Raw genomic sequence first — 16,986 nt, forward strand, 5'->3', positions numbered from 1 at the left:
AAATTTACTCTTCTAGTTTATAAGATTTTTAAAAGCAAAGATGTTAATGTGACAACTTTTACCCTAATAATTCTTTCTAATAAAATTTTTATTTTAAAATACTTTTAAATTCACATATTAATATCAGTGATATCACTATATCACCTGTATAAAGGTTTTTCTTCACTAAATGATGCATGTGAAATATAAATGACAATGGAAATATAGTGACCAGGTAGGTCAAGCATTGTAAGGCATTTGATTAACCGAATTTCTGAAAGGTAAATAAAAGTCACATTAAAATAAAATGTTAAAAAAAATTAAATTAGCCATTCTCTCTAGCTATATAGGCCTCATAGGATCACTAGAATATATTATTTCAAAGTAATTTTGCTAATATTTATGCATAAGAAAGAGTTAGGCTACAAACTGGTTTTATTAGAATTGTGTTTTCGATCATATGTGTATTTTTCACACTAAGATGCTCTTGTTTGATGAGAGACACAGGCTTTAGGGGGAGCAGAATCTCCCATAAAATAGAATGCTGTTGGTTTTGTTGTGCCTGATGAAGAAAAGGAACGGGTGGTCTGCACTGAATTTGATGGAGGGGAGTGTAATTCTTACACTCACTTCACTCCCAGTACCAGCTGCAGCCTCTGTACCTTGTTCATTTATTTCCACAAAAGACTTATGGAAAACATTGGACAGAAATAGGTTTCTCTGAGGACATTCCTGAGAAATCAGCTTTGCTCTGGTTAAAGGCATCACTCATCCCTATACTTCTCAAAGTTGACTTGACATTATAAGTCTCTTCCAGCTTGAACTTGGGAGGTTTAACTGCACGTTGCCCAGCTCCATCATGTTTGCGCTAGTCTACTCACTCAGCTTCTTATAGGTGATCGCTGTTTCCAGCTGCAATTTGCAGCTGATGAAAGAGTCAATAATTTCCAATTAAGAGAGAGAGGTTGAGTGAGACCTCTAGGTATTACATAGATGAATTATAATCACTCCTATTACCAAAGATAATAAAACACACACATTTGGAAGTTTTTTGTTTATAATGAGATCCTTAACCCTGCTGACATATCATTTTGCAGATTAATAGTTCTCAGGATATAGGTTTAGTAGATTAGACCTTGAAATGGAAGTGCTTCTGTGATAATTTGCATGACAGCAACTACATACACAAATATATTAATACAAATATACATTTAGATGTCATCGACACAAAAGCATATACTCTAGGACATATTGTATGCCAGGGAACAAAAAAATATATTTTTATTAGTTTTATTAACTAGTTTAAAACTAGTTTATTAATTCATAAACTAATAGCTGATTTGTTAAATTAGTTTTATTAACACAGCACACAATCCTTCGAAAACAAATTCTGAGATAAAATAAAATGTCTATAATCACACCAGTGTGAAACTAGTAGCTATAAATCATGGAAAAAAAGAAAGAAAACTAAAGAAAAGAAAATCCTTCTATCTTAAGAGTAATAACTTTTTAAATAGTAATTTTGAAGCTGCTTTTTCTCTTCATATTTAAAATTTTGAAACAATAAATATATATGTATATACACATGCTGCTGCTGCTGCTAAGTCGCTTCAGTCATGTCCAACTCTGTGCGACCCCATAGACGGCAGCCCGCCAGGCTCCCCAGTCCCTGGGATTCTCCAGGCAAGAACACTGGAGTGGGTTGCCATGTCCTTATCCAATGCGTAAAAGTGAAGTCGCTCAGTCTTGTCCGACTCTTAGCGACCCCATGGACTGCAACCTATGAGGCTCCTCCATCCATGGGATTTGCCAGGCAAGAGTACTGGAGGGGGGTGCCATGGCCACACAGGTGTACATATATAAAGCAATGTTTGACTTTTTAAATAACATACTTGTTTAAAGCACATGCTTTTGCTACTTTGAAGTTTTCTAGATCCAAATATTGCTATCAAAGACACATATGTAAATGATGTGCATTAAGTGACAATGTTTTCAGGTCAGGAACTTGCATTTTCTAAAAAAAGGCTTCTCTTATAATGATGTAACTCAAATAGTTTAATATTCACACTTGGTCTTATTTTTACCATCCTCTCAAGTTTCACAAATTTTGTGACACTACCTAGAAATCTTTCTAAACACTAGTAGGGCAGTGGAAGCAGAAATATAAACAATCTGGCACACATGAAAATTAGGCACAGGGCAAAGACAGACAGACCACTTATTGCATGTGAATTGCTCAGAAATGTGGTCTGACCAAAATCAGGCTTCAGTTCAGTTCAGTTCAGTTGCTCAGTCATGTCCGACTCTTTGCGACCCCGTGAATTGCAGCACGCCAGGCCTCCCTGTTCATCACCATCTCTTGGTGTTCACTCAGACTCACATCCATCGAGACCGTGATGCCATCCAGCCATCTCATCCTCGGTCGTCCCCTTCTCCTCCTGCCCCCAATCCCTCCCAGCATCAGAGTATTTTCCAATGAGTCAACTCTTTGCATGAGGTGGCCAAAGTGCTGGAGCTTCAGCTTTAGCATCTTTCCTTCCAAAGAAATCAGGCTTAAGAGATATTTAACTGATGAATAACTTAAATAATAACTTGAAGGTGCACAGATACAGATTATATCTTCTGAAGAGTGTTTACTTGATAAAAAAAAATGTTATTTAAGCAATGTTTTAGACTCTTCAATGTTTTTAAATGTATGTCTAAGGCTCACTTAAACATAAAGTTAATGAAATAGGTTCTACCAGAAGGAAGAAAAAGACCTATACTACCTGAAAGATTGTTATGATAAACCTACACAGCTTTGTTATTCACAATAAATATCTCTAGCTGTTGTTTGTGTGACTACCCAAAGCTAAAGGTTTCTGTAGACTACTTACCCTTCCTGAGGAATAGTAAAATCAACCTTATAAAGTTTTGTGAAGCTTAAATGATAATTTGAAAATACAGTACCTAGGGCTGAAAGGACATTGTTTGCCTTCCTGTACAGCAATTAAAGAACTGGGAGATCATGTCTTTATGTTTTTCTCAGGAGGGATAAACACTAGAACCATCTTCATGTCAGACTGATGTTTTGTGTTTTTTTTTTAATTTTTATTTTTACTTTATTTTACTTTACAATACTGTATTGGTTTTGCCATACATTGACATGAATCCACCACGGGTGTACATGAGTTCCCAGACATGAACCACCCTCCCACCTCCCACCCCACATCATCTCTCTGGATCATCCCCGTGCACCAGTCCCAAGCATCCTGTATCCTGCTTTTTTTTTTTTAAGTTATTTTTCCATGTAAATAAATGTTCTCAGGTGGTGCTAGTGGTAATGAACCTGCCTGCGAATGCCAGAAACATAAGAGACACAGGTTTGATCCCTGGGTTGGGAAGGTCCCCTGCAGAAGGAAATGACTACCCACCCCAGTATTCTTGCCTGGAGAATCCCATGGGCAGAGGAACTTGGTGGGTCCATGGCACAGAGTCACACATGACTAGAGCAACTTTGCTTGCATTTGCAAAATAGACAGTGACTCACAGAGAAAAAACAAATATTACCAAAGGGGAGAGGAAAGGAGAGAGGTATGAATAGATTGATCGCTTTACCTGATCCAGTCCACCCATGTTTTCTGGCAGTAGTATGAGCAGACTGAGGTCATGGCTCTCATAGTAGAGTTGAAGGCCTACGGCTTATGGGTTTTCTATGTAAAATACTCAAAGTTTTTCTTTCGTGGATATCATTTGCACTGGTTTGCTTGTAGTCTGTAGAATGTATGCAGCAAAATCACTGGGGAGATCTCTCACCAAATTCTTAATTCTTTAGCAACATTGAGTCAAAGATGGTGATCCTCTGCCAAATGCTGAATAAAAGTATCCAAACCCTGGTTTCTGGAAATATGTGTTCTACTGGATAACATCATCAGTAAATGACGTGGGAGTTTCTTTCTCTGACAGTATTATGGCATCCTCTATGAATCATGGCAAGCTGGATTCTACCAGACACTTAAAAGAGTATGTAATCTTATGCAAACTCCAATGATTCAGAAACTAAGTTGCATTTCAGATTCAAACATTTGAGACAGTCTTTTAATATCATAAAACAAATTCACTAAGAGAATGAGAACACAAGCAATAAACTAGGAGCTAAGAATTGCAAAACACGTTTGATAAAGTACCAGATCTGAAATTTGTGAAGAATTCTTAAAACTCACAATGATAAAGCAATGAACCCTACTTAAAAAATAGGCAAAAGGTATGAACTGATACCTCACCAAAGGCAGACCTACAGCATAAGAAAAGTTGTTCAATCCTATGTGCTTCTCCAATGCATGAAAGTGAAAAGTCAAAGTGATGTTGCTCAGTCATGTCCAACTCTTAGCGACCTCATGGACTGCAGCCTACCAGGCTCCTCCGTCCATGGGACTTTCCAGGCAAGAGTACTGGAGTGGGGTGCCATTGTCTTCTCCCCTATGTGCTTAGGGAATTGCAAATTAAAAGAGAAGATACCACACCACAGCTAATAGAATGGCTAAAAGTTCAAAACTGGGATGACACAAACCTCTAGGGAAATGACATTCTCTGCCACTGAGAATGCAAAGTGTTAGTCATACCCAATGGCAGTGCAGTGGTTTCTTACAAAGCTAAGCACATCCTTACCATGTGATCTAGCAACTGTGCTCCTGGGTGATCACCAAAATGAGTCAAAAACAAGTTCACACAAAATTTTGCACACAAATGCTTATAGCAGCTTTAGAGTGGGTAAACAAACTCTTACATCCATACAATGGGAGATTATTCAGCAATAAAGTGAAATGACCTGTCAAGCCACAAAAAGGCATGGAAGATGTTTAAGTACATAAAGAAGGTGGTCCAAGAAGACTGCATACTATGCCATTCCAATTATTTGGCATTCTGAAAAAGGCAAAACTATAGAGACAGTAAAAAGATCAGCAGTTGCCAGAGACTTAGAGGAAGGGATGAATGTGTTGAGTACAGGGCATTTTTAGGAAAATGAAATTATCCTATATGATACTGTAATGATGGATACATGACATTATGAAATGTTAGTAAAGCTAATGGTAAATGAAAGTAAAACCCTGCAGTTCAGACATTGTAGACTTGTTATTTATCCACTCTATGTGGAGCTAAACGTCAATCACAAAGTCCTACATTTCTGCTAAGGTAGTGGCCATGTGACCAGGGCTGTTCGTTCAGGATGCTCTGTGATGAAATGATTGTCTCAAGGATAAGCATATGAGTGGGACCAACCAGAGTCGTCTTTGGGAGCATCCTGTTAGAGCTAGCAGCCAAGACTCTCTATTAATAGTAGAGTTGTGAAGGTAGAATACAGGGCAGTCATATTCCCTTGTCGTATGGATAAATTTCATCTTTAGTATTAGAGTATGAGAGTAATAATAATGGGTCAGGGGTAGGGGCAGAGAGAACAGATTATGTTTGAGACTCTAGAGGTCCCACTCCTGGTTCCTCTTAGTTGCTTTGATGTTGTTTAGTCTCTTATTCATGTCCAACTCTTTTGCGATACCATGGACTGTAGCCCTGCAGTGTCTTCTGTCTGTGGGATTTCCCAGGCAAGAATACTGAAGTGGGTTGCCATTTTCTTCTCCAGGGAATCTCGACCAGGGGATCTGCTCGACCAGAGGATCGAACCCACATCTCCCACATTGGCAGGCAGGTTCTTTACCACTGTGCCATCAGAGAAGCTCTTGAACTAACAATAATACAATTCTCATGTCACTGGAGCTAGTTTGGAATGCTTTCCTATCACCCGCAGCTGAAAAGTCCTAGTGATTTTATTAAGCCAAGTAACTATCCATCTTATTTCTAGTCTGTTGGATTATAAATTCAGTCCCTTCTCCATCCTTATGCCACTGATTATCTAAAAACTGCCTATTGCACACAACCATATGGTTAGAATGATATGCCCTCAGCAACACTGTTTAAGTGAGATCATCTACCCAGGACTAAAACGTTTGCACAAACTTTGGCCAATCAGTTCCTTACCTAGGAATTTGGAATGTGACCTATCAAACTGGTCTCTAGAATGGAGGTTAGACTTCAGATTGAGAGAAGAAGGATGGGAGAAACAGAGTTGAAAAGATAGGAAATCACTTCAGTTCAGTTCAGCCGCTCAGTTGTGTCCAACTCTTTGCAACCCCATGGACTGCAGCATGCCAGGCCTCCCTGTCCATCACCAACTCCCGGAGTTTACTGAAACCCATGTCCACTGAGTTGGTGATGCCATCCAACCATCTCATCCCCTGAAGTCCCCTTCTCTTCCTGCCCTCAATCTTTCCCAGCATCAGAGTCTTTTAAATGAGTCAGCTCTTCTGTTAGGACCAAACTGGAGCCAGGACAGGCTGTAAGGGGCAGGCTAGGCCTGAGGTTTAGTTTCTAGGAAAGCTGAGGCACTGGGAACTCCCACAGGCAGTGTAGCTCGACCAATCAGAAAAATCCCCGGAGCCCCCCACCCGCACCAGACTAGAGCCAATCCAGATAGGGACGCGAGGTTTAAAAGTCCCGAGCGTGCGCACGCTCGCGCATGGTTTAACCAATCAGCTATGCTGTTACAGAAACAAAGAACCACCGTCTGTATAAAAGTACATGTGATTCAGAGCTCGGGGCTCTTGTCGGATTCCACTGTGCTGGATAAGACCTGGGCCCTAACTTGAGCTAGCAATAAACCCCTTTATGCTTTTGCATTGCTGTAGACGTCTTATTCTCTCAGTTTTGGAGACTCGGACTCTGGGCATAACACTTCATATCAGGTGGCCAAGGTATTGATAAAGAATGAATCCTGACAATATTTGAATCCTTGTTTCAACTCAAGTCCCAAGACCCAGCCCTTGGGTGTATCTGTGACCTTCCATTAACCTCCCTTGTTACTGAAGTAAATTCCTACTAGAAATACAAGTGTTCTGTGTGCCAGCCCAGAGGGCAACCTTAAAGAAAGAGATGAGCTTTTACAATGTTTTCTATTTATTTTTCTTCTGGAAAAGTAAGAGTTTGGCATAAGATATTGCTAGTTTAGTAGAACAAGAACAGAACTAGTAAGTGAAGAGTGTGGAATCTTGGTTCTGGCAGCCTTCTAACTGAAGCACAGCTCTAGTCACTTGGGGCTTCACCAATGGCTCAGCGATAGAGCATCTGGCTGCCACTGCTGGAGACCCAGGTTCGATCCTTGGGTCAGGAAGATCCCCTGGAGGAGGAAATGGCTACCCACTCCAGTATTCTTGCTTGGAAAATCCCATAGAAAGGGGAGTCTGGCGGGCTACAGTCAAAAAGTCTTTGTGGGGTCACAAAGAGCAATTAACACATGCACACACACAAACACTAGACATTAAAACACTGGACATTCTCTATTGACTAGAGAAACTGTAATGCAACCAAAATAAATAAAATTGAAATGAATCTAGTCACTTAGCCACGCTGCATTTCTAACCAGGGAAATAAATGCAGTAAATGCCTCACCTACACTAGCATAGTCGCAGCAAGGGGTGAGTGATAAAATATGTGCATGGTCTATTTTCAGAGAATAAAATAATGAAAGGGTAATCTCCAGATGGGATGAAACTGGGGCTTTTTAGGTCAGTCATCCCTACCTGAGTAAAGAGCCATAGTTTACAGGAACATATATTCAGATAGAATGAATTTAAAATAGAATTTCATTTGCAATATCTTATAAAATGCATACTGGTTACTAACAGGCTCCTACCTTGTTTATTTTGAAAGACTTTTCTGTGGCATTTTGGACTAAGAATTGATGTCCCCAGACTCCTTTAAAGTAAAGGGCATTCACCAGAACCATTCTGGTTGTAGGAGCCACAGCATCATCAGGTAGGAGATTCAGGATTTTTCCTACAGGAGCAAAGGGGCAGATTCCAAATGATCTAGTTACATCCTGGTGAAATGCCACATTTATAAAACTGATGATTATGAAATACTGTTAAATGGTAACATACAAGGATTCAAACCAGGAAGTCAGTATTGATAGAATACTTTTAATATCAACAGATCTATTTAGATTTCTTCTTCTAAATATATTTTTTTAATGTAGACCATTTTTAAAGTTCTTACTGAATTTGTAACAATACCACTTCTGTTTTATGTTTTGTTTTTTTGGCCACAAGTCAAGTGAGATCTTAGCTCCCCAACCAGGGATCAAACCCATACCTCCTGTTTTGGAAGGCAAGATCCCATCCCCACTGGACTGCCAGGGGCATCCCCTGTTTAAATTTCATCTGTTGTTTCAATAGTGTCCTTTTTTTCTAGACCAGAAATCAAGGGCTCAAGTTGCATTTAGCTATCATTTCCTCTTAGTCTTCTTTAATCTGAGGTAGTTCCTCGTTCATTCTTTGTCTTTCATGACCTTGATACTTTTGGGAAAAAAAAAAATTGTAGAATGCTTAATTCTTGGTTCAGATTTGTCTGATGCTTCCTCAAATAATATTTAGGTTATGCATTTGGGGGAGAATATTACTCTTGTGGGCTGAATTTTGTCCTCCCCAAAAGATACATTCATTCCTAACCCCCAGTCCCTGTAAATATGATCTTATTTCAAAATAGGCTCTTTGCAGATAGAATCAAGTTAAAATGAAGTCATACTGGATTAGGTTGGGGCTATAATTCAATGACTGGTGTTCTTATAAAAGAAGGGAAATTCAGAACAGACACACGGACTGTGAAAACATGGAGACAAAGGAGAGCAAAAGAAGAAAACCATGGATCAACAGAGGTAGAGATCAGAGAGATGCTTCTATACGTCAAGGTTTGCCAGCAACCATGAGCGACTAGGAGAGAGGCATGGAATGGCTTCTTTCCTAAAACTTTTCAAAGGAGTAGAAGCTTGGTGTGCTACAGTTCATGGGGTTGTGAAGAGTCAGACACAACTTAGCAACTGAACAACAACAGAGCCCTGCTAACACCTTAATTTCAGATGTGCAGCCAGAATTGTGTTGTTGCATTGTTTCACACTAAGTCATGTCTCACTCTTTGTGACCGCATAGACTGTAGCCTGCCAGGCTCCTGTGTCCATGTGATTTCCCAGGTAAGAATACAGGAGTGGGTTGTCATTCCTTCTTCAGGAGATCATCCCAACCCAGGGATGGAACCTGCGTCTCCTGCATCTCCTGCACTGGTAAGGCAGATTCTTTACCACTGAGCCACTAGGAAAGCACCAGAACTATCAGAGACTATATTTCCATTGGTTTAAACCACACAGTTTGTGGTCATTTGCTATGGCAGCCCTCGGATTTATGGCACATTTCTATCATCATAGGGAGATCTGGACAGCTCTGTGATCTGGTGAAATGGATTCTGTCATGCTCCTTGAGTGTGTCAGCCTATATAGGGAAGATGGCAAGACCCTTACGCAAACCAATCTTGTGAGCATGACAGTTACTCTCTACTCAGCTCTGAAAGGCTTTGCTGGGGTGAAAGACAGCACATGAGTCATTCCCTGCCTTCCTGTCCATAAGGCCCCCTCCTGTCTTCCAGAGAACCAAGCAGGCAGAGGGTAGGAATTTGAGAGCTGAGATTTAGTTCAGCTCTGACACTACAGTTGCTTCTATTTTTAGTGGAAAGAACCTGCTTGTCAATGCAGGTAGACATAAGAGACATGGATTCAATCTCTGTATCAGGAAGATTCCCCTGGAGGAGGGCATGGCAACCCACTCCAGTATTTTTGCCTGGAGGAGCCCATGGACCAAGGAGCCTGGTGGGCAATAATCAAGAGGGTTGCTGAGTTGGACATGACTGAAGTGACTTAGCACAGCTACTATGTTGAGTCTGTGTTGTGTATTTCAATATGCTTTTGCCTGTACAATCACATTTGTTTCTCATATGATCTGGAACAATGCAAATAGTTTCTTTCTGTAAATACAGGTTAATCTATAATTCTCAAACCAGACTAACATTTGGATAAATCTAAATCAAGCATAAATTAGGGAAAACAGTCACTCCTGCTCAGCATGGCTTCTGAGTCACTAGTTCAGTGAAAAAAAGAACTGAGAATTTAGGGCTGCCAGCTCCCTCAATTCACTTCAATAAACATTAATGTTCAGAGCAACTACCATAAGCAAAGCGGTTATGTGTTAGCGATTCAAAGCAGAAACTTGAAAAAGGTAGTAATATTGCACTTGAATCTTTGAATCTAGTGGGAAAGGTAGGGACTTCAATGAACAACCGAAGAATTGTTAATTTTAGGAGCAGTGTGGTGAGTGTCAAGGTAAAGGTTTCTAAAAGAGCTTTGAGAGCAAGTAGGAAGGCTCTTATCCCTGAGGGAGTCCCTGAGTTGTTATCCAGTGGCCATGAAGGGGCTAGGAGTGGCGGGAGAGGGGACAGTTTCAGACTGCGGGGACACAGGAGCAGGTGTGTGGGGTCGTGAGGCAGCACAGGAATCTTCCAGGATTCTGTGCCACTTAGAATTCCTGAGCATTAATTTTGAGTCAGAGAATGACTAGAGTTGAAGTGGAGAGACAGGCAAGACCCCCGAGGTAACGCTGAGCTTCTATGTCAGTTTAGGAAGTTACGCTTCATCTTTTATTACTAGTCCAGGCAACTGACTATCTTGGTTTGTCTAGGACTGAGACTTTCAGATACCAAAGTCAGGAAATCCCCAGCAAGCTAAGGCAAAATTTTAACCAGAGCATAAAGTGTATCATGTTCCCAAGCTTGGGATATTGGTGGGATTGATATACGAGCAGCAGCTGTGCAGTGCTGGAGCAGCGAGCAGCCAAGACTTGTCCAACTCAATGAAACTATGAGCCATTCTGTGTGGGGCCACCCAAAACAGACGGGTCATGGTGGAGAGTTCTGACAAAATGTGGTCCACTGGAGAAGGGAATGGCAAACCACTTCAGTATTCTTGCCTTGAGAATCCCTTGAACAGTATAAAAAGGCAAAAAGATATCACACTGAAAGATGAATTCCCCAGGTTGTTAGGTGCCCAATATGCTACTGCAGATCAGTGGAGAAGTAACTCCAGAAAGAATGAAGAAATGGAACGAAAGCAAAAACAATACCCAGTTGTGGATGTGACTGATGATGAAAGCAGGGTGCGATGCTATAAAGAGCAATATTGCATAGGAACCTGGAATGTTAGGTCCATGAATCAGGGAAAATTGGAAGAGGTCAAACAGGGGTTTGACCTGAGTACAAGAGTGAATGTTGACATTTTAGGAATCAGTGAGCTAAAATGGACTGGAATGGATGAATCTAACTCAGATGACCATCATATCTACTACTGTGGGCAAGAATCCCTTAGAAGAAATGGAGTGGCCATCATAGTCAACAAAAGAGTTTGAGATGCAGTACTTGGATGCAATCTCAAAAAATGACAAAATGATCTCTCTTTGTTTCCAAGGCAAACCATTCAATATCACAGTAATCCAAGTGTATGCCCAGACCAGTAATGCTGAAGAAGCTCAAGTTGAATGGGTCTATGAAGATCTACCAAGACCTTCTAGAACTAACACCCCAAAAAGATATCTTTTTCATTATAGGGGACTGAAATGCAAAAGTAGGAAGTCAAGAAACACCTGGAATAACAGGCAAATTTGGCCTTGGAATGCAGAATGAAGCAGGGCAAAGACTAAAAGAGTTTTGCCAAGAAAATTCACTGGTCATAGCAAACACCCTCTTCCAACAACACAAGTGAAGACTCTACACATGGACATCACCAGATGGTCAATATTGAAATCAGATTGATTATATTCCTTGCAGCCAAAGATGGAGAAGCTCTATACAGTCAGCAAAAACAAGACCGGGAGCTGACTGTGGCTCAAATCATGAACTCCTTATTGCCAAATTCAGACTTAAATTGAAGAAAGTAGGGAAAACCACTAGACCATTCAGGTATGACTTTAATCAAATCCCTTATGATTATACAGTGGAAGTGACAAATAGATTTAAGGGACTAGATCTGATAGAGTACCTGAAGAATTATGGACAGAGGTTCGTGACATTGTACAGGAGACAGGGATCAAGACCATCCCCATCGAAAAGAAATGCGAAAAAGCAAAACGGCTGTCTGAGAAGTCCTTACAAATAGCTGTGAAAAGAAGAGAAGAGAAAAGCAAAGGATATAAAGAAGGATATTCCCATTTGAATGCAGAGTTCCAAAGAAGAGCAAGGAGAGATAAGAAAGCCTTCCTCAGCAATCAATACAAAGAAATAGAGGGAAACAAAAGAATGGGAAAGACTAGCCATCCCTTCAAGAAAATTAGAGATACCAAGGGAACATTTCATGCAAAGATGGGCTCGATAAAGGACAGAAATGGAATGGACCTAACAGAGCAGAAGATATTAAGAAGAGGTGGCAAGAATACACAGAGAACTATACAAAAAGATCTTCACGACCCAGATAACCACAATGGTGTGATCACTCACCTAGAGCCAGATATCCTGGAATGTGAAGTCAAGTGGGCCTTGGAAAGCATCACTATGAACAAAGCTAGTGGAGGTGATGGAATTCCAGTTGAGCTATTTCAAATCCTGAAATATGACGCTGTGAAAGTGCTGCACTCACAGCAAATTTGAAAAACTCAGCAGTGGCCACAGGACTGGAAAGTGTCAGTTTTCATTCCAATCCCAAAGAAAGGCAATGCCAAAGAAGGTGCAAACTATTTTACAATTGCACTCATCTCACACACTAGTTAATTAATGCTCAAAATTCTCCAGGCCAGGCTTCAGCAATAAGTGTGCCACGAACTTCCAGATGTTCAAGCTGGTTTTAGAAAAGGCAGAGGAACAAGAGATCAAATTGCCAACATCCGCTGAATCATGGAAAAAGCAAGAGAGTTCCAGAAAAACATCTATTTCTGCTTTATTGACTATGCCAAAGCCTTTGACTGTGTGGATCACAATCAACTGTGGAAAATTCTGAGAGAGATGGGAATACCAGACCACCTGACCTGCCTCCTGTGAAACCTATATGCAGGTCAGGAAGCAACAGTTAGAACTGGACAGGGAACAACAGACTGGTTCCAAATAGGAAAAGGAGTGCGTCAAGGCTGTATATTGTCACCCTGCTTATTTAACTTCTATGCAGAGTACATCCTGAGAAATGCTGGGCTGGAAGAAGCACAAGCTGAAATCAAGATTACTGGGAGAAATATCAATAACCTCAGATATGCAGATGGCACCACCCTTATGGCAGAAAGTGAAGAGGAACTAAAAAGCCTCTTGATGAAAGTGAAAGAGGAGAGTGAAAAAGCTGACTTAAAGCTCAACGTTCAGAAAACAAAGATCATGGCATCTAGTCCCAACACTTCATGGGAAACAGATGGAGAAACAGTGGAAACAGAATCAGACTTTATTTTTCTGGGCTGCAAAATCACTGCAGATGGTGATTGTAGCCATGAAATTAAAAGATGCTTACTCCTTGGAAGGAAAGTTATGACCAACCTAGATAGCATGTTTAAAAGCAGAGGTATTACTTGGCCAACGAAGGTCCGTCTAGTCAAGGCTATGGTTTTTCTAGTGGTCATGTATGGATGTGAGAGTTCGATTATAAAGAAAGCTGAGTGCCAAAGAATTGATGCTTTTGAATTGTGGTGCTGGAGAAGACTCTTGCAAGTCCCTTGTACTGCAGGGAGATCCAACCAGTCCATCCTAAAGGAGATCAGTCCTGGGTGTTCATTGGAAGGACTGATGCTTGAGGTTGAAACTCCAGTACTTTGACCACCTCATGCCAAATGAGTTGACTCATTGGAAAAGATCCTGATGCTCGGAGGGATTCGGGGCAGGAGGAGAAGGGTACGGCAGAAGATGAGATGGCTGGATGGCATCCACCGATTCGATGCACATGAGTTTGGGTGAACTCTGAGAGTTGGTGATGGACAGGGAGGCCTGGCGTGCTGCGATTCATGGGGTCGCAAATAGTCAGACACGACTGAGTGACTGAACTGAACTGAACTGAGATAATTCATTAATTTCAAACTGAAGCTGTTAATATTTAAGTAGCACTGAAATAAAACAAGGGTAGGCAACATCCAGCAATACATTTATATGAAATGGACCCAAATTGGAATTTATCTAAGATTAAATCTATCACATTCATAGTTAAACCTTTTCATAATTAGCCTATTATTAATTAGTTGTAAACTAGGATATTTCTGTGAACCAAAATTCTGTTATTACTTTTTTTAGGCCATTAAATATCTTGTAAATTACAAGCTTAAGGACATATTCTCAGTCCAAACTGACAGAATATGCACCTTGCCTCTCTCATTCAGGATTATTATCTGTCCCATTTCCACATTTGTCATGGAGGCCACCCTCTTGGGTGGGAATTCTGTCACTTGGCCTTTGATTGCTGTATGATATAGAGCTGAATTTATTTGCTTCTATTTTTTTTTTAAACACACACATTTATGTTTACACATGCAGAAATACACGTATATATGGCTATTAGATTATATGTGTTGCTATATAAGGTCTTCCTTGGTGGTTCAGATGGTAAAGAATCCGCCTGCAATGGAGGAGACCTGGGTTTGATCCTTGGGTTTGGAAGATCCCCTGGAGGAGGGCATGGCAACCCACTCCGGTATTCTTATCTGGAGAATTCCATGGACAGCGGAGCCTGGTGGGCTGCAGTCCTTGGGGGTCACAAAGAGTCAGACACTAATGAGTGGCTTTCACTTTTGCTTTGATATGTAAGGCTATGCCCATATACACACTGATTTGAGAATACTTACATCAAATTAATAACTGCTTATACAATAACACTGTTCTGCTATTTTAATGCTCTTCATGGATTCGTTAGATTTGTCCAGACAAGCAGGGACTGAACAAAATAACAACCAAACAAAGCAAGAGGAACAGAATTCAGCTGATTTTTCTATTTGTGTCTTTTAAAATCAATTTATTATTTTATTTATTTATTGTTGGTTGTACTGGGTCTTTGCTGCTTCACACAGGCATGCAGGCTTTCTCTAGTTGAGGCGACTGGGGGCTACTCTCTAAGTGAGGTTTCCCTTATTTTGGAGTCTAGGCTCTGGACTCACAGGCTACAGTAGTCGCCCTGTAGCCTGTGAGATCTTCCCTGAGAAACTGTGTCCCCTACCTGGGAAGGCAAATTCTTAACCACTGGACCAACAAAGAAGTCCTCTATTTGTGTTTTTAAGAAAATCCTTCTAAGATTAGAAGGATGATGACTAACACTGTTAAAGTATGAGCCATGATTTTCTTGAAATATTTTAATAATCAAAATAATTTTTTTAAAACATTGAACCAGACTTGATAACCTCATTCCTCCAGCTGATTTTGCCAGAGAACAGGGGTTCTTAAATGGTTTTCCTAGAAACAGCTGTCAATTGACTCAGTCTCTCAGACTTATTTTTTAAGGTCTGGAAAATTTATGTGTCTTTTATTTTGGAAGACATAATTGTAGAATGTGGATTATTCGGGTTTCAGGAGAGGAATGAAAGTGAAAGCCAAAAAAAAAAAAAAAGAAAAGAAACGAAAGAAACATTTCATTTTAAGACAATAGAAGATAGTTGATCTTTCTTACTCACCTAGGCCATTTGGGCTGCAGTGGTCCCTTTGGTGCCTAAATACACCATGGCCAAGGAAGCTGAGATGCCCCAGGAAGAAAAGAAGATATCTTTACCCTCAGCAGATTCAGCTAGCTTTTTGCCAAACTCCAGAGCAAATCGGTTGACAGATTTTGCTCGAGAGTTCAATGGGAAGATCTAAGAAAAATAAAGCAGTTAAAGATCGTGTTAATAATCCTTTCCATTTATTTTATTTTTGTACCTGGATTTTTTGGCTTACACAATCACCTTTTTTATCACACTTCATTGAAATGACAAAAGAATGTATTATCCAATGTAAAATCTATATGGGGCTTCCCCAGTGGCTCAGTGGTAAACAATTGGCCTGCCAATGCAAGACACATGGGTTCAATCCTTGAAGCAGGAAGATCCCCCAGAGAAGGAAATGTCAACCTATTTCAGCATTCTTGCCTGGGAATTCCCATGGACAGAGGAGTCTGGTGGGCTACAGTCCATGGGTCACAAAGAGTTGGACACAATTTAGCAACTAAACACCAACAACAATAATCTGTATATCTTTTATCCATACTCTCATAAGAACTGAATGAACATAATTCCAATATTATTTTAAATATTAGAAAACTGAAGTGCAGAGAGTTTAAGAGAACTCCCTCAAATTCTACAGCTGATACTCCTGAGAGAATACCTGGATCCTGGTCAGTTAGTGGCTCCCTGTTGAAAAAGCCAGAATATAAATGGTAGTGGAATCAGCCGAGTGCTTCTTTTTAATACAATACATACCTGCTGACTTTACCAGTAAATGAGGAATAGTTATACACCTTTTTGACTTTGTACTCTTTTTCACTTATCTTTTACCCCTGTTTTGATACTTTTTAACCTTATTTGTTCACACCTTGATAAGTGATATCCTGGTTCCTGGAGAGCCTTTATCCTTTATAAGAAGTTGAAACCCAACTTTGCTTCAGATCTTTTCCCCTGGAAGCTTTTTCTGAACTTGGGGGTTCACAGGAGCATGTCTGCCTCCAAAGTCCCATAAAGTAAATTTCACCACTTGCTTGGCACTCATCACACTGCTAGTTCTGTTTTTATATATTTATAACTTTTCAACTCTAAGATAAGTTCCCTGAGAGCAAAATTTCCTTACTCTTCTTTGTGCATCAACTAGCACCCAGCTCAGGACTTTGCACAAAATGGAAACTTACAAATACTTATTTTTTATTTAGAGTGTTAATAGTTTGGGTTCTAGTCACCATTTTAAAAAATCTATTTACACCTGAAATTTTATACAGTTTAGTGGAAACGCTTATAGAGAAGTAGAGAAGTCAAGACTCTCTTGTATTTATTCTCACTTACTGAGTCTCCCTGAAACCAATCTTAATGAACAGAGAAACTCAAGCTTTCTCATATTTTTAATTTTTAATTTTTTTTAATTTTTGATGCTTTTTTTTAAATTTTAAAATCTTTAATTCTTACATGCGTTCCC

The 16,986-nt window shown here is 40.1% G+C and overlaps 1 pseudogene; it reads right to left on the minus strand.

The window, feature by feature from the left end:
• Nucleotides 1-489: 489 nt before the first annotated feature.
• On the minus strand, nt 490-15,789 carry LOC138428093 (serpin B10-like; annotated as a pseudogene).
• Nucleotides 15,790-16,986: the final 1,197 nt, after the last annotated feature.

Source organism: Ovis canadensis, chromosome 23, assembly GCF_042477335.2.
Source record: "Ovis canadensis isolate MfBH-ARS-UI-01 breed Bighorn chromosome 23, ARS-UI_OviCan_v2, whole genome shotgun sequence".
Classification (NCBI taxonomy): domain Eukaryota; kingdom Metazoa; phylum Chordata; class Mammalia; order Artiodactyla; family Bovidae; genus Ovis; species Ovis canadensis.